We start from the raw sequence: 17,676 nt of genomic DNA, 5'->3' as shown, positions 1-17,676 counted from the left end.
TTTTTAAAAAATATATATTTGTTGATTTCAGAGAGGAAGGAGAGGGAGGGAGACAGAAACATGAATGATGAGGGAGAATCTCTGATTGGCTTCCTCCTGCTCGTCCCATTGGGCATTGGGCCCACATTGGAGATTGGGCCCACCACTCGGACATGTGCCCTTCACTGGAATCAGACCTTCAGTCTGGAGGCTGATGCTCTCCCCACCGGGCCACACCAGCCTGGGCACTCATGGTCATTATTGAGAAAGTGTGAGCCAGTTCCCCAAACCTCAGCAATCCCAGCGTCTGTGCCATTCGTTCTGTTACGTAAACATGGGCCAGGCCGGGTGTGGCTCAGTGACTGAGCATTGACCTGTGAACCAGGAGGCCAGGGTTCTATTCCCGGTGAGGCACCTGCAGGGTTGCAGGTTAGATCCCCAGTGGGGGGCATTCAGGAGGCGGCCTATCCGTGGTTCTCTCCCATCATGGATGTTTCCATCTCTGTCTCCCTGTCATTTCCTCTCTGAAATAAAATTTTTTAAAATATATTTGTGTTGATTTCAGAGAGGAAGGGAGAGGGAGAGAGAGAGAGAAACAACCATAGTGAGAGAATCATGGATCTGCTGCCTCCTGCACGTCCCCTACTGGGAATTGAGACCACATCCTGGGCATGTGCCCTCGACCTGAATCACACCTGGGACCCTACAGTCCACAGACCTATGCTCCAACCATAGAGACAAACCAGGTAGGGCTCAATTTTTTTTAAAAAATGTAAACATGGGCCCTAACCGGTAGGAGGTGTGCAGGAGGCATCTGATCAATGTTTCTCTGTCATCAATGTTTCTAACTCTCTAAGAAGAGAGAGAGTGGGGAAAAAAGAGAGATTTGTCTGTCCAGGCATCTATGCCTCCATTGGTTGATTCTTGTGTGTGCCCTGACCCGGTGCTGTAACCAAGTGGGCCACGCAGCCAGGGCCTAACTATTTTTTAAAGGGTTCAGTTTCAGGCCACAAAGTGCCTTGGACATGCTGTGGGATCCTCCCCACTGTCTGGGTCCAGAACCTCATTTTCGTCACCACAAAAGGAAACCCTATCCCACCACTTTCTCTCTCCATCCACCTCCTGCCCTCTGCCCTCATTCAATGATCTGTTTGGATAAATGGATTAATGGGTCCCCGATACATAATCTCATCGCAGAAAAGCTCTTTGAAATATTCAGGAAGTAAGATTTTTAATGGGAAATTTGGACCCTAGCTGGTTTGGCTCGGTGGATAGAGCGTTGGCCCATGGACTCAAGGATCCATGTGAAGGGCACATTCCTCAGATGCAGGCTCAATTCCCAGCCTGGGATGGGGTGCGGACAGGAGGGAACCAATCGATGTGTCTCTCCCATATCCATGTTTCTCTCTCTGTCTGTGCCTCTCCCTTCCACTCTCTCTAAAAGTCAATGGAAAAGCATCCTGGGTGAGGAGTAACCAACAATAAGGAGAAATGTTCCCAGGCCCCAAGGGACCTTCGAAAGGCCAGAGACACGTCCCAGGATTCTCCGAGCCCAGATCCCTCTCAAGTGCAGCAGCTATGAGCACAGGGCCACTGAAGTGGACTCACTGATTTCAAAGAGACTGCAGACCTGGAGTCACCACGGAGCAGCCGGCATGGCTACCACACTGGGCAACCAGAGCTCTGATGCAGCTGAGTCAGCCAAACACCAGAACCCCCTGGGGAGCCACACCCCACACCAGGCAAACCCTTATCTCTGGGTGTATCCACTAAGCCCGGGTGCGGGAGAGGCTCCGTTTGTTGAGCATCATCTTGTGCAGCAAAAGTTTGCCGGTTCCATGTTCAGTCAGGGTACAAGCCTGGGTGGCGGGATCAATCCTCGGTCCAGGTGCTACAGGGAGCAACCAATCTCTCTCTCTCTCTCTCTCTCTCTCTCTCTCTCTCTCTCTCTCTCAAAAAAAACGAAGCTCAGTGAAATGCAAATGTCAAATAAAAGAATAATTCAGAACACACACACATCTAAAAAATGCTGTGGCCCTGGCTGGTTTGGCTCAGTGGATAGAGCTTTAGCCTATGGACTGAAGGGTCCCAGGTTCAATTCCATTCAAGGGCACATACCCAGGTTTCGGGCTCCTACCCCCGTAGGGGGCGTGCAGGAGGCAGCTGATCCATGATTCTCTCTCATCAATGATGTGTCCATCTCTCTGTTCCTTCTGCCTTCCCCTCTGAAATCCATACAAATATTTATATTTTTTTAGAAAATAAAAAATGTGGTGTATCTGACGTCCACATGGCACTGGGTATTCTGTAGGGAACCTGGCCACTCTCCTGGGACCTCCCTATTTTACAAGGAAATAAAGGACAACAGAGGTAAACAAGGGATAAGGGTTGGATCCTGAAATATTTATTGAAACAACCAGCAAGACTGACAGAGGATGGGGCCAATAGGGAACAGGGTCCGGGCGGGTGGCGGTTAAGCCGGGAGAACTGACTGCCCCCCCCCAACCCCCCAGCTTCTGTCCCATCCACCAGGCGGTCCCTGTAGTCTGTCACTCTGGGGCGGTGGTTGTAGCGAAGTAGTCAGCAGTCCTAGCGCCCAGACCTCTTCCCCATCTTCCGCAGGTAGTAGAACGCCACGCACTCCGCCACCGTTCTGGTCTTCACCCAGTGCTTCTGTACACGGTGAAAGTCTTTTCCAAAGACCAGGAGCGCATGCTCAAAGCCCTGGATTTCCTCTTCTGTCCACGCAGTCATGCCCTCCGGAGGTGCCTTTCCGCTGCGGCAGTGCCTCTCCAGCGCCTCCTGGACGTGATGGTGGCACCTGAGCAGCTCCTGTAAGGCCCGCTCATCGTCCCTGGTGAGCGCTCCCGCCGAAACCCCGTCCACCGTTCTCTCCTGTCCAGTTCTGAGTGCGGCCTCCACAAGGTACTCCTTCACTGTGCTCTCCGCAACCACCCCGGGACGCCAGAGGAGCTGGTCTCCATCTTCATCTGCTTTCTCATCATCATCGTCATCATCATCATCATCATACTCTCCAAGGTAAGGGGGGATCTCGGCCTGATATTGTGAACCGATCCTTACTTCCTTCCTCACATCTTCCGGTGAGTTACCACTGTCTGTTTCACCATCTTCAGTCTCTGGTTCTTTATCTCCTTCACGAGCAGCATCTGAGCGCAAAGGCCTCGGGAAGAAGTCGGAAGCCTGGTGGAAAGCCAGAGAGGGCACCAGGTCGTCTGCGGAACACGGCGCCTCCCCGTCGAAACCGGACAGCAGGTCTTTGGCTATTTCCTCCTTGTCCAGCGTCATGTCTGGCAGCTGGTCGGCACGTTCCCTTGGGGAGCTGCGGGCCCTGGGCTCCCCCGCGGCGGGCGGCACGGGCTCAGAGCCGCAGAAGGCCAGCAGGTCTCCCGGAGGCATGCCTCCTTCCTTCTCCAAGGCTGTACTTTCCCAGCTGAAGATTTTACCCTCATCCATCATCTCCTCTTCGTCAAGAGTTCTTTCCTGATCTCTCTCTCTCTCTCTCTCTCTCTCTCTCTCTCTCTCTCTCTCTCTCTCAGAGACAGACAAGTTACCCCAAGATTCCCCTTCGATGTGGAGTCTACAGAACAAAGTGAATGACAAGCACACTCCTAGGCACGGGAACGGACTGATGGTCGTCACAACCGGGTCTGAGGGTGGGGGAGGCACTGCAAGGCCCCCTAAGATGCACCCACACCGCACCCCCCAAAATAAAATAGAATCCGGTCAAAATGCCAACAGTGGCCTAGACTAAAAAGCGCTCATTTAAAACAGAAACCGCGCCCTGTGCGTGAAGGGGGACCAGGGGGACCCCAGGTTTCCACAGGATCTCAGCAATGACGCACAGCGCACACACCCGGGTCTTTAGAGACCAACCACCATGCATCCAACTGTCCGTCCATCCATCCATCCATCCACCCACCTATTCATCCATCCATCCATCCATCTGTCCATCCATGCATCCATGCATTGGTCCTTACTCCCTTCCCAACCCCAGGCCTCCGATGCCCTAGCTTCACTCACTGCCTCCGCAGCCCCCGCACCCCACAGCTCCTGCAGCCCGGACTGGCGAACTCTGTGCCATGCGATGGCACCCGCCTGTTTATATACCCGCTCCGGGCATCACTTCCTGTTCCCGCCCCGCCCTGTGATTGGGTAGAGACCAGGGTTGATCCATTTTTCATAATCCGCTCACCCATGGTTTCCGGGAGAGAAACGCCTGCGGCCGCATGGGGCGTGTTGGCGGATGAGCTGCTTAGCACGTGTCTGAAGCGTTTGAAGGGCCCAGACACGCAGACCCGGCCCTGGAGGGTGTGGCTCAGGGATTCCAGCGCGGGTCTGGGTGCCGAGGGGTCACGGAGGGTCGCGGGTTCGGTTCCCTGTTTGGGCACATGCCCTGGTTTCGGGTTCAAGCTCAATAGGTTCAATGTTTCTCCCCCGGCGCCCCCCACCCCTTTCTGTCCCTAGAAGTAATTAAAAAAGAAAATAACTTATTTATTTTTTTCTTAAAAATAGATTTTTATTGATTTCAGAGAGGAAGGGAGAAGGAGAGAGAGAAAAACATCAATGATGAGAGAGAATCATTGATTGGCTGCCTCTACTGATTGCATGTCCTCTACTGGGCATTGAACCCCAACCTGGGCATATGCCCTGACTGGGAACCTCCTGGTTCATAGGTCAACGCTCAGCCACAGCTGGCTGGGCTGTCTTTTCATTTTGTTGATGGTTCTTTTGCTGTGCAAAAACCTTTTAGTTTGATGTAGTCCCATTTGTTTATTTTTTCATTTGATTCCCTTGCCTGAGGAGGTATATCAGAAAAAATATTGCGCCCTCGCCAGTTTGGCTCAGTGGAGAGAGCATCAGCCTGTGGACTGGAAGGCCCCGGGTTCAATTCCGGTCAAGGGCACATACCTTGGTTGCAGGCTTCTCCCCGGCCCGGGTTCTGGTCAGGGTCTGCGCAGGAGGCAGCCCGATCAGTGGTTCTCTCTGATGTTTCTGTCTCTCCCTCTCTCTTCCACTAAAAAAAAAAAAAAAAAAAAAAGGCAGCAGTAATAGCTAGCTTGCACTATTCAAAGCGGGTGTATCAGTCAGCTGTTGCTGCGTAACAGGTCGCCCCAAACGTAGTGGTTTAAAAATAAACATGTAGCATCTCACGCAATCTCTGTTGGTTGGGATCTTGCGACAGGTCTGGAACCACATCTCAGGAGGCTGCAGGTAAGATGTCAACTGATGCTGTCGTCCCCTGAAGGCTGGGGCTGGAGGGTATGAGGGGGTGCCCTCATGGGCCTCACATGGGGTGGCTGAGCGAGCACCACCCGGCACAGCAGCCAGCTTGCCTCAGAGCTGGTGACGGGACTCAGTGAGTGGTGGAGGTGGAGCGGGGACAGAGGCGGCGAAAAATCAAGGCCATCGCTCGGGCGTCTCAACTCAGAATGTGGTGTCTCGTTTCAGGGACCAGCAATACGGGCCCCTCAGGACTAATGGAAGGCTCTGGGTTGGCCTCCAAAAGGAAGAGAGCTGAAATCCCACCACAGCCCCAGAGATGCGTGGCAGTGCCCACATTCTGTAGCTGCTCACATGCGTGCAGGCATGGGTAACTCACTGAGATCGGGTGCTGGCAAAGGCGTGCATTGAGGTCCCCCATCAAACCCCAAAGGGCAGGGTACTCAGGCTGAGATTCCCCGTCAAGCTCCACTGCGGTCACCACTTCCACTTGTACCGCCTCCCACCTGTCCCCACAAATCAGGGCATCACACACTCACCTGTCCGACACCATATCACTGATTCCTGGCTGGATCCCCGGCTCTCCATTGACCTCCTGGCTGTTCTCAGGATGTACCCCCGACTTCCTTATGGGGGATCAGGACGTCACAGACAAGTCTAACACGTAGTCTGTGTCACCAACTTCCTCGTCGGAATTCTCCTGAAGGTACTTCTGCCCTTTCAAAGTGACAACCTTCTGTGGGGAGAAAATCAAACAAGATAAGACCCGGGATGTATCCTACTCCTTGCATGTGTCCTACTCAACTCTCACACTGTCAGTGGTTGAGCATTAACCTATGAACCTGGAGGTCAAGATTTGATTCCAGGCCAGGGCACACCACTGGGTTGTGGAATTGATCCTCAATGTAGAGGCGTGCAGGAGGGGCCAATCAATGATTCTCTCTCATCACTGATGTTTTTCTCTCTCCCCCTCTCTCTCTGAAATCAATAAAAAATATATACTAAAAAGAGAATCAAGGAATGCAGAAGTGGAACAAATTAATGGTTCTCACTCTCCCTTCCTTTCCCCATCTTCTCTCTCTCTCTCTCTCTCTCTCTCTCTCTCTCTCTCTGTCTCTCTCTCTCTCTCTCTCCCTCTCTCTCTCCTTTCCTCCATGCCTCTCTCTCTCAAAAACCAATGGGAAAAATAACCTTGGGTGAGGATTAACAAGAGAAACAAAACAGAGTCCCAGAGAGCGTTGAATTGACAGATGCTGATCATGTCAAGACAAGAGTCACGGTGGACTCTGAAAAGAGCCAGAACGCAGGAAACAGGGGAGCAGGCCCACCATCCTGTCCCCTTCCTGATGCTTAAATACACTCACCTCCAGCGGCTTGCAGGCATTTATTTTTTTAATACACGAGACCGCCCTGGGCTAGTGTTGCCACTTCCTGTGACGCTGTAATCATTTCAAAATAAACCCAAAATGAAGCCCCAGGTGATCCGGGTGTGGGAACCAGGGAGGACCGGCTGTGGTTGAAGAATCACAGTAGTACCACCACCTGGGGGGCTCAGGGCACCAGCATGCTGGACCCATGCCCCGAGTTTCTGCTTCCGTCGGTTTTATTTTTAATTTTTTTTTCAAATCCCCACCAGAGGATATATTTTCCATTGATTTTTATTTTTTTAATATATTTTTATTGATTTCAGAGAGGAAAGGAGAGAGAGGGAGGGAGTCATTGACATAAGAGAATCACATGGATTGGTTGCCTCCCCCATGTGCCCCAACCAGGGCAGGGATTGTACCTGCAACCAAGGTACGTGCCCTTGACTGGGACCAAAACCAGGGACGCTTCGGTTTGAGGGTCTAACCACTGAGAAACCCAACAGGGCTGCTTCAGGAGGTTTCATTGCCAACAAGTGGCCCAGATGTGTGGATGCCTGCGGTCGGGGGCCATAGCTAGAGAGGCAGGAGTGACTGAATTGTCTGACACAAGGGACCCACTCACCCTCCTCCTGAGTCCTGACTCTCCCCACAGGACAATGTCTGGGTGTGGATACCAGGGTGGTGATGAGCAGACATCTGGGACACACAGCAGGGTCCATCTCCTGTGGGCTGGACCTCCAGGGGGGTGTCCCAGACACTGAAATGGCCCCCCTTTTTTTCAAAAAGACTTTGCAGACCTGGAGCCACCACAGAGCAGCCAGCACAGTTACCACACTGGGCAACCAGAGAGCTCTGACCAGCATAGTCAGTCATACAGGAGAATCCCCTGGGGAGCCACACCCCACACCAGGCAAACCCTTATCTCTGCGTGTGGCCACCAAGCCGGGGTGCGGGAGAGTCTGCGTTAGTTGAGCATCATCTTGTGCAGCAAAAGATTCAATCCTTGGAACAGGTGCCTACAGGGAGCCACCAATCAATCTCTCTCTCTCTCTCTCTCTCTCTCTCTCTCTCTCTCTCTCTCTCTCTCCCTCTCCAACCATGATGCTCAGTGAAATGCAAATGTCAGATAAAGGAATAATTTAGAAGACACATATCTAAAAAATGCTGTGGCCTTGGCTGGTTTGGCTCAGTAGATAGAGTGTTGGCCTGCAGACTGAAGGGTCCCAAGTTCAATTTCATTCAAGGGCACATGTGCGGGTTTCAGGCTGCATCCCCAGTAGGGGGCCTGCAGGAGGCAGCCAAATCCATGATTCTCTCAACATTGATGTGTTCATCTCTCTTCCCTCTGCCTTCCCCTTTGAAATCAATACAAATATATATATATTAGAAAATAAAAAATGTGATGTATCTGACATCCACATTGCACTGGGTATTCTGTAGGGAATCTGGCCACTCTCCTGGAACCTCCCTATTTTACATAAAAATAAAGGACAACAGAGGACAAACAAGAGATAATCATTGAATCATGAAATATTTATTGAAACAAACAGCAACACTGACAGAGTATGAGGCCAATAGGAAACATGAATAATTAGTCAAGGACCCCAATTCTAATTCATAGAACCCCGTCTGTCTAAGTTCTCATCGACCATTTTTGCATCAAAAGTTTCAGTTACCAATCTGTTACACCTTCACCAGAGGGACACACACAGGAGAGAGACCTGTTAATGTCCTCCTTGGTCAGAAGGGACCTGTGGCACCTCCTTGACATGTGTCTTTTGGTGGCGTTTAAATGTCCCCAGTTGGCGGAAGGCCAGGTGGCAATGGGGACACGAGTAGGGTCTCAGGCCCGAGTGGGTGCGCATGTGCACATTGAGGTTCCCGAGGTGGAGGAAACTTTTGTGGCAGACGTCGCACTCCTATGGCTTGTCCTGGGTGTGGACCCGCAGGTGGCTACGTAGCGTGGACTTGTGGGTGAACCTCTTCTGGCAGACTTTACAGCAGAACAGCTTCTCCCCCGTGTGGATCCGCTGGTGGACGTGGAGGTCCGAGGCCTGAATGAACCCCTTGGGACACAGAAGGCACTGGAAGGGTCTCTCTCCTGTGTGTGTCCTCTGGTGAATGTCTAACTGAGATCTGTAGCTGAACCTTTTGCTGCAGTCTTGACACTCGTAGGGTACCTTTCTCCCGGGTTCTTTGCCAACAGGGTGACCAGTGGGCTCCATGATGCTTGATGCACCCAGTGAATGGCACCCGCGCTGTCTGGTGACTTCTCCTCTGTCCAACAACACGGCTCCTTCTTGAGGCTCCTCTTGAGGACTCGGAGTGTTGCCCTTTTTTCTCTTGGGGGCACCTCCTGCATTCCCAGAATCTCTTCTCTTTGGACGCTGACTCAAAGCCTGTGTCTCCGGAACATGGGTGGGAGGTACGTCACCGACATGCACACGCTCCAGGCTAATTCCTTCCTGTGGGTTCTGCTCCCCCTCTGTCTCAACCGAGTCTCCTAAAAGAAAGCATTCAACACACAACATTAATCAAAGAGCACTTTCAACTCAGCTCATGGACTGAGCATCCACCCAGGAACCAAGAGGTCGCCACCTCCACTCCCTGACAGGGCACATGCCCGGGTTGTGGGGCTCGATCCCCAGTGGATGCCAGGCAGAAGACAGCCAATCGATGATTTTCCCTATCATCCATGTTTCTATTTGTCTCCATCTCTCCTCCTCTCTCTCTAAAAATAAGTATAAGTGTATATATTTTATTAAAAGAGCACGTTTAACACTACCAAACGCTTTGAACCAAAGCCGATGTAGGTTGAAAAACATTCCCATCAACAAACAAACCCGAGAATTTAGACCTTTGGGCACCAGGGAGTCTGTGATGGAGGAGGCTTGGCATTGAGAGACAACCGTCCCCAATAGATGGCCACGCTGGATGCCCAGGTCGGGACCCAGCAGAGGGGGCATCAGTAATGAAGCACAGTAATCTCTATTTTGTGAAACGGCTGCTTGAAATGCTCTGCTATTTTCAGAGAGTCCCTTGTTCTGTAAGTCAACTCTGCCATGTTCAGAAGGTGTGTTATTCTGTAAATTTACATTGCTTTTTAGCTTAAATAATAGAAAAGATAAACGTAACTGTCTGACCTGGCAAACTAGCTATGGAACCTGAGGGGCTGAGAAGCTGATACTGATAATATTCCCATGCGAGGTGTTTGTTAGATACGATATGTACTCAAGGTTACAAGCTGTCTGCAAAAATAACTTACACAAAGACCTAGAAGCATATAAAAGAGGAATACTCTTTCCTTTGTTTTCTCCGAATTTGACAGAGATATTCTGTTCTGAGCCCGCATGTAATAAAGACTCCTAACCAATTGGCTCATTAAGGCATCTTGTATCTAGCTCGCTGATTTATGACACAATAATCATTGCTCTACAAGCCCAGTTTCCATACTCACCAGGACTGCTGGGAAGCGGAGGGTCTGGAGATGTGAGTACTGCTGCCTCTTCCCTGTCTTCCATCACATCCTTCTCCAACTTCACCAAATTCTCCATGGGCCCCACACCCTCCAGATCAATTTTCATGGGAATCGCCTCCGGAAGGAAGACTTTATGCCCCTGACAGTGGGTAAGCAAGGGGGGCTAAACGTGTTTGAAGCCAGGGGTGGGAAGTTCCGTCCCTCCTTCCCCCGTCCTGTCTATCTCCCTGACCTGAGACCCCAGCTTACCTAACAGCACAGTTTTGTGGCTCTGCCTAGACTTCCTTGGGGCCAATCCCATCACCGATACTCCCAAGTCTGTCCTTATGTGGAACCATCACACCTTTACGTCAAGCTCATACATTACACTCCTTACACTTTTTGTTCTTGTTGTTAATCCTCACCCACGGATATTTTTCCCATTGATTTTTAGAGAGCAAGGAAGGGAGGTGGAAAGAGAGTAGAGCAAGAGAAAGAGAAAGTGAGAGAGAAAGACAGAGAGAGGCAGAAGGAGAGACAGAGACATCAATGGGAGACACATATTGATTGGTTGACTCCTACAATCACTCCAACTGGGCAGGGAATGGAACCTGCAGCCCAAGTATATGCCCTTGTCTGGGAATCAAACCCACAGCTGTAGCAGCTATGATCACCACATCCACTAGTACCAGCTCCCACCTGTCCCCACGAATCAGGGCATCACACACTCACCTGTCCCCACACCACGTCACTGGTTCCTGGCTGGTTCCCTGGCTCTCTGTTGACATCCTGGCTGTTCTCAGGATGTACCCCCATCTTACTAATGGGTGATGGGTACTTCATGGACAATTCCAGCACATGGTCTGTGTCACCGACTTCCTCGTCCAGCATCTGGACATCAAAATTCTCCTCAAGATACTTCTGCCCTTGGAAGATGACAACCTTCTGTGGGGAGAAAATTAAACAAGATAAGACCCGGGATGTATCCTACTCCTTGCATGTGTCCTACTCAACACTCACACTTTCAGTGGAACAACACATGGATGTTTCCCTCTCTCGCCCTTCCTCATTCTCTACAAAAAAGGAATTGTTTTAATCAATCAATCAAATAGCAACCTCCCAAATGGTGGCAACCAAACATGTCTCCCAGCATTGGCAGAGGCTCCCTGGAGAGAAAGGTGCCGTCCCTGCCCCTGGTCTGTGCCTCAGTTTCCTCACCCGTGAGTTAGAACCGACACATCTACCCCCTGAGGTTATTCTGAGGTCATTGGGAAAGTGAGCCTCAGGACCGGAGATCAAATGTGCGAAGATGTCCATCTCAGGAATGCTAATGTGGCCTGGCCGCCATGGCTCAGTGGCTGAGTATCTACCTATGAACCTGGAGGTCACGATTTGATTCCAGGCCAGGGCACACCACTGGGTTGTGGGCTTGATTCTTCCTGCAGAGGCATGCAGGAGGGGCCAATCAATGATTCTCTCTCATCATTGATGTTTCTCTCTCTCTCTCCCTCTCTCTCTGAAATCAATAAAAATATATTTTAAAAGTACAACACAGAAAATTAAAGAATGCTGCTGTGTACATTCACCGACCCCCTGCCCATCATGAGGGTCCCACTCACCCATTTCCTGGGTTTCTCCTTATTTCTCAGCAAGAGCTTCAGTTCCTCGCAGCTCTGCACATGCCTCTCCTTCACCAAGACCTGCAGCTCCAGGGGCATGCAGACCATGAACTTCTCCAGCAGAAGCTTATCCAAGATCTGCTTCTTGGTGAGCACATCGGGCCTCAGCCAGCGATGGAGGAGCGCAGACATTGTGTGCACGCTCTGGAGGGGGTCCCCTTCCTTCGGGTGTTGGAAGGCTCTGAAGAGCAAGTGCCACTTCTCACAGTCCCGGTGCTGTTCTTCAGTGAGGTTTCCATGGGGCAGTCTGGCCAGTGACAGGTCCCAGCCCAGGCTGCCCTGGGGGTGCCCATGACCATCAGAAAATGCCTGGTCTGTAATCATATTCCCTGGGAACGTCTCTAATCAGACTGCAGCAAACCCAGCCTGAAGTCAGCTCCTGATGGAGAGCGACTGAAGGTATGGACTCAGTAGCAGGTTCACAGTTCTGGCGAAATGAGAGGAGAGAATGAGATGGGTTTCACCTGCTGATCCACCCAATACTAAACACCCCTCACTGGTCCCATATTGAATACCCTGGAAGTTAACCTATAGTTTGCTTCCTTTAAAAAATTATTTCATTTTATTGTTTTTAGAGAGAGAGGAATGAAGAGGAGAGGGAGAAATATCAATCAGTTAACACCTGCAGGCCCCCCCCTGGGGATCGAGCCTGAAAGCTGGGCCTGTGCCTGACCAGGAAACAATCCAGTGACCTTTGGTTAATGGGTCGACAGTCAACAGCTGAGCCCCACAATCTATTTCAATAATAAAATCAGCGTTCAGCTTCTCCTCAAGACAAGATACAGGGATCTGGTCGGGTAGCTCAGTTGTTTAGTGCATCGTCCCCCTAGGCCAAGTTTTCAGGTTCCATGTCTGGTCATGGCACAGAAAAGAGTGAACCAATGAATGCAATCCTAAGTGCAACAACAAATCTCTCTCTCTCTCTCTCTCTCTCATCATTATCAATTTTTAAAAAAAGATAAGATACAGCAATTCCCTTGGTAAATTGTAATCACTGTTTGGTCATGATTCTATAGGAAAATACAGAAAACAAATATTTACAACCTGGAATTCTATGGAATTTAACATGTTGTAAATATTAAGCTATGATTGTCCCCCACCATTTTCTACTTTGTTCCAGACGAGGGACAGCAAAAAAGAACCCTAAGAGAGAGGCCCTAGCTGGTTTAGCTCAGTGGATGGAGCGTCCACCTGCGGACTGTAGGGTCCCAATTTCAATTCCGGTCAGAGGTACATGCTCAGGTTGCAGGCTCAATCCCCAGTAGAGTGTGTGCAGGAGGAAGCCAATCAATGGTTCTATCTCATCATTGATGTTTCTGTCTCTCACTCCCTCTTCCTTATTCTCTGAAATTAATAAAGATATATATTTTTTACAAAAAGAACCCTAAGCCGAAACCGTTTGGCTCAGTGGATAGAGCGTCAGCCTGCGGACTGAAGGGTCCCAGGTTCGATTCCGGTCAAGGGCATGTACCTGGGTTGCGGGCATATCCCCAGTAAGAGATGTGCAGGAGGCGGCTGATTGATGTTTCTCTCTCATCGATGTTTCTAACTCTCTATCTCTCTCCCTTCCTCTCTGTAAAAAATCAATAAAATATATTTTTTAAAAGAATGAATAAATAAAAAAAAATTAAAAAAGAACCCTAAGACAATTAAACTCCTACAGGTATTGTGCTATTGTGGCAAAATGCACAACCTAAAATTCACCACTTGAACTCCATTTTTTTAATCCACATCCAAGCATAAGAAGAGAGAGTGAAAAAGAGAGAGATTTGTATGTCCAGGCATCTATGCCTCCATTGGTTGATTCTTGTGTGTGCCCTGACCCGGTGCTCTAACCAAGTGGGCTACGCAGCCGGGGCCTCTTTTTTAAAGGGTTCAGTTTCAGGCCACTAAGTGCCTTGGAAAGGCTGTGGGACCCTCCCCACTGTCTGGGTGCAGAACTTCATTTTCGTCACCACAAAAGGAAACCCTATCCCACCAGGTTCTCTGCCCCCCTCCCCCCACCTCCTGCTCCTGGCCTCATTCACTGATCTGTTGTTTGGATAAATGGATTAACGGGTCCCATATACATAATCTCATCCCAGAAAAAGCCCTTTGAAATATTCAGAAAGCAAGATTTTTTTTTTTTTAAATATACTTTATTGATTTTTTACAGAGAGGAAGGGAGAGAGACAGAGAGAGCTAGAAACGTCGACCAGAGAGAAACATCGATCAGCTGCCTCCTGCACATCCTCCATTGGGGATGTGCCCGCAACCCAGGCACACGCCCCTGACCGGAATCGAACCCGGGACCCCCCAGTCCGCAGGCCAATCAGAAAGCAAGATTTTTAATGAGAAAAGGTTCACCCTAGCTGGTTCGGCTCAGTGGATAGAGCGTTGGCTCATGGAATCAAGGATCCATGTCAAGGGCACGTTCCTCAGTTGCAGGCTCAATTCCCGGCTTGGAATGGGGTGCGGGCAGGAGGCAACCAATCAATGTGTCTCTCTCACATGGATGTTTCTCACTCTGTGTATCTGCCTCTCCCTTCCACTCACTCTAAAAATCAATGGAAAAGCATCCTGGATGAGGAGTAACCAACACGAAGGAGAAATGTTCCCAGGCCCTAAGGACCTTCCAAAGGCCAGAGTCACGTCCCAGGATTCTCCAGGGCCCAGATCCCTCTCAAGTGCTGCAACTATGAGCACAGGTCTGCCCAGGGTTCCTTCCACCACAGGGAGGGGCCCACCTGGAGGTCAGGGCAAGGTCGCTGGGGAGTCAGGAGGGTGAGACCCAAGGCCAGGTGTGTGTGTGTGTGTGTGTGTGTGTGTGTGTGTGTGTGTAGGGGGCTCCCTAGAGTTTCCCGTGTCTGGAAGGTGGGAGCACATGTGTCACAGCATGAAGCCATGACCCTGGGGGTTGAGGGGTTTCCTGTCACTGGAAATCTGGGAGGAGGCAGGGATTGGCCTGGTCATTTCTAAAACGTGTGGGTTCCTTTCACGTTAAGAAATCCATGGGAAAAGAAACAGAAAATCAACACCAACAACAAAGACAGCCACGGAGTCACAGAGAAACATGAAACCAGGGCTAGGATATGGAAACAACCGACCAGCCATGAATAAGACGCTGGGATCCAGCATTGGTGGTGTCTGTCCGCAGGGGAGCATTACTTGGCCACGAAAAGGAATGGAATCCCACCGTTTGCCGAGGCTGGAAGGAGCCCGGAAGGTGTTATGCTGAGTGAAATAGGCCGGATACACAGACAAGTTACCCCAAGATTCCCCTTCGATGTGGAATCTAAAGAACAAAATGAATGACAAGCACACTCCTAGGCACGGGGACCCCCTGATGGTCGTCACAACCGGGTCTGAGTGGGGAGGGAAGGGAAGGCTCCCTAAGAAGCAGCCCCATTGCACCCCCCAAAATAAAAATGAATCCGGTCAAAATGCCAACAGTGGCCTAGACTGAAAAGCCCTCATTTAAAATAGAAACGCTGGCACCCCTTCAGCCCTATGCCTGAAGGGGTGCGAGGGGGACCCCTGGTTTCCACACGATCTCAGAAATGATGCACGGCCCACACACCCAGGTCGCTCTGAGACCAACCTCCAATGCATCCATCCATCCATCCATCCATCCATCCATCCACCCATCCATCCATGCATCGGTCCTCACTCCCTTCCAAACCCCCGGCCTCGGACGCCCTCGCCCCACTCACCGCCTCCAAAACCCCCCTACCCGCAGCTCCTGCAGGGCGGTCTGGCGAACTCTGTGCCAAGAGCTGGCACCCGCCTGTTTATGTACCCGCTCCGGGCATCACTTCCTGTTCCCTTCCCGCCCTGTGATTGGTTAGAGACCAGGATTGATCCATTTTTCTTAATCCGCTCACATATGGTTTCCGGGAGAGAAACGCCTGCGGCCGCATGGGGCGTGTTGGCGGATGAGCTGCTTAGCACGTGTCTGAAGCGTTTGAAGGACCCAGACACGCAGACCCAGCCCTGGAGGGTGTGGCTCAGGGATACCAGTTCCGACCTGGCTTGCCGAGCGGTCACGGAGGGTCGTGGGTTCGGTTCCCTGTTTGGGCACATGCCCTGGTTTGGAGTTCAAGCTCAATAGGTTCAATGTTTCTCCCCCCAACCCTCTTTCTCTCTCTCTCTCTCTCTCTCTCTCTCCCTAAAAGTAATTAAAAAAGAAAATAATTTTTTTTTAAATAAAAAAGCTGCCCTAACCGGTTTGGCTCAGTGGATAGAGTGTCAGCCTGCGGATTCAAGGGTCCCAAGTTTGATTCCGGTCAAGGGCATGTACCTTGGTTGTGGGCACATCCCCAGTAGGGAGTGTGCAGGAGGCAGCTGATTGATGTTTCTCTCTCATCGGTGTTTCTAGCTCTCTATCCCTCTCCCTTCCTCTCTGTAAAAAAATCAATAAAATATATTTAAAATAAATAAATAAATAAGCCCAGCCAGCATGGCTCAGTGGTTGAGCATCGTCCTGTGAACCAGGAGGTTACCGTTCCATTCCTGGTCAAGGCCACATGCCTGGGTTGCAGGTTCAATCCCCAGTATGGGGGGTGCGGAAGGTAGCCGATCCATGATTCTCTCTCACCATTGATGCTTCTATCTCTCTCTCCCTCTCCCTTCCTCTCTAAAATCAATAAAAATCTATTAAAAAATAATGAAGATGATAAATTTCTTGTGACTTGTATTTTATCTCAACTAAACAATGTTAACTTTATTTTTATTGTTGACACTATTACAGGTGTCCTCATCTCCCCGCCCCCGCCCCCTCCCTTTGCCCATCTGCCCGCAGTTCCCACCCACCCTAACCTCTGGCTATCACCACAATCCGCCCTCTTGCAATCCGGGATTCAGGGGATGTTGGAGAGCCGGTTTTGTCCCGATCCCACAGGCCAGGCCAAGGGACCCAACTCGTGCACGAATTTGTGCACAGAGCCTCTAGTAAATACATAAAAAGATACAGGGTGGTTGAATGGGTCAGAAAACAAGACCCTCAGGTGTGCTGTCTGCAAGGAACTCCCTTCCACTTGGAAAACATGTAGACGGAAAGTAAAGGGTCGGAAAGGCGATTTCATGCAAATGCCAACAAAAAGCTGGGGTAGCCAGGCTTGTATATTGAACGTAGGAGACTTGAACCCAAAGGCTGTAAAAGAGACACAGAAGGACCCAGCCTGCCCATGTCTGGGTCCTTATCTGAAGACATGCAATTTTACTCTCACGGCTGGAATAGTGACATCATGGGCTCATCAGGTTGTTGACAGGGGCCCAGTAGATGGAGGCACAGAATGCCCCCCTGTGCAGGGAAGGGGGGCACGCAGAAGGGTGAGTCTGGACCGGTCCCCTGCCTGCCCCTGGGGCCAGGAGCAGGGCAACATACCCCGCAGCTCGGAGACACACAGAGAAACTGCCCGCCTAGCTAACTAACTAACTAACTAACCAACTAAAAGTGCTTTCTCCACCCACCAGTCCCGGGAGGGCATCCCCTGCCAGCCAGCGGCTCTCCTGTGTATAATGACAGAGACGCAAAGTCTCCTCCTACTCCTCAGGTCACCTCTCTCCACGGGTCTGGTCATTGTTTGCGCTCGGCCAGGGGAAGGGGGAAGAGCATATTTCTGAGCCACGCTGGCTGGGCTCTTTTATTTTTTATTTATTCTTTTTACAGAATATTTTATTTATTTATTTATTTTTTCTTTCAGAAAATAAAAGCTAGCTTCTATTTATCTCTACTTTATTCGCATACATGATTAAACATGGAAATACTTGAGACAGGTTAGGTTTAATTTTGAGTGCCACTAGTTATGTGTTGTGTAACTTCGGACGAATGATTTTCTTGGTACCTCAATTTCCTCATATGTAATAACAAGCTGACAATAATAGTACCTAATTTCATAAAACTGATGTGAGAATTAAACAATTTATACATGTAAAACATATGGAATAACGCCTGACAGACAGAGTATGCTGG

The 17,676-nt window shown here is 50.3% G+C and overlaps 1 protein-coding gene and 2 pseudogenes across 3 annotated transcripts in view; all 3 read right to left on the bottom strand.

Moving 5' to 3' along the window:
* The window catches only part of LOC308530506 (class I histocompatibility antigen, Gogo-OKO alpha chain-like), a gene marked incomplete at both ends in the record, with an annotated part of 248,585 nt that overhangs the window by 58,416 nt on the left and 172,493 nt on the right, over positions 1–17,676 (bottom strand). The window lies entirely within an intron of this gene.
* On the bottom strand, positions 1,749–7,283 carry LOC308531389 (mesoderm induction early response protein 3-like; annotated as a pseudogene). The gene is made up of 4 exons: positions 7,210–7,283; positions 5,760–5,846; positions 2,433–3,577; positions 1,749–1,838 (listed from the first exon to the last, which is right to left on the bottom strand). The product of its transcript is annotated as a mesoderm induction early response protein 3-like (transcript).
* Positions 8,312–12,047, bottom strand: LOC308530503 (zinc finger and SCAN domain-containing protein 5C-like; annotated as a pseudogene). The gene is made up of 4 exons: positions 11,664–12,047; positions 10,777–10,989; positions 10,045–10,204; positions 8,312–9,090 (listed from the first exon to the last, which is right to left on the bottom strand). The product of its transcript is annotated as a zinc finger and SCAN domain-containing protein 5C-like (transcript).

Source organism: Myotis nattereri (genome assembly GCF_964212035.1).
Source record: "Myotis nattereri genome assembly, chromosome: 15".
Lineage (NCBI taxonomy): Eukaryota > Metazoa > Chordata > Mammalia > Chiroptera > Vespertilionidae > Myotis > Myotis nattereri.
Note: the sequence above shows the minus strand (reverse complement) of the source record. Positions and strands in the feature narration are given on the sequence as shown.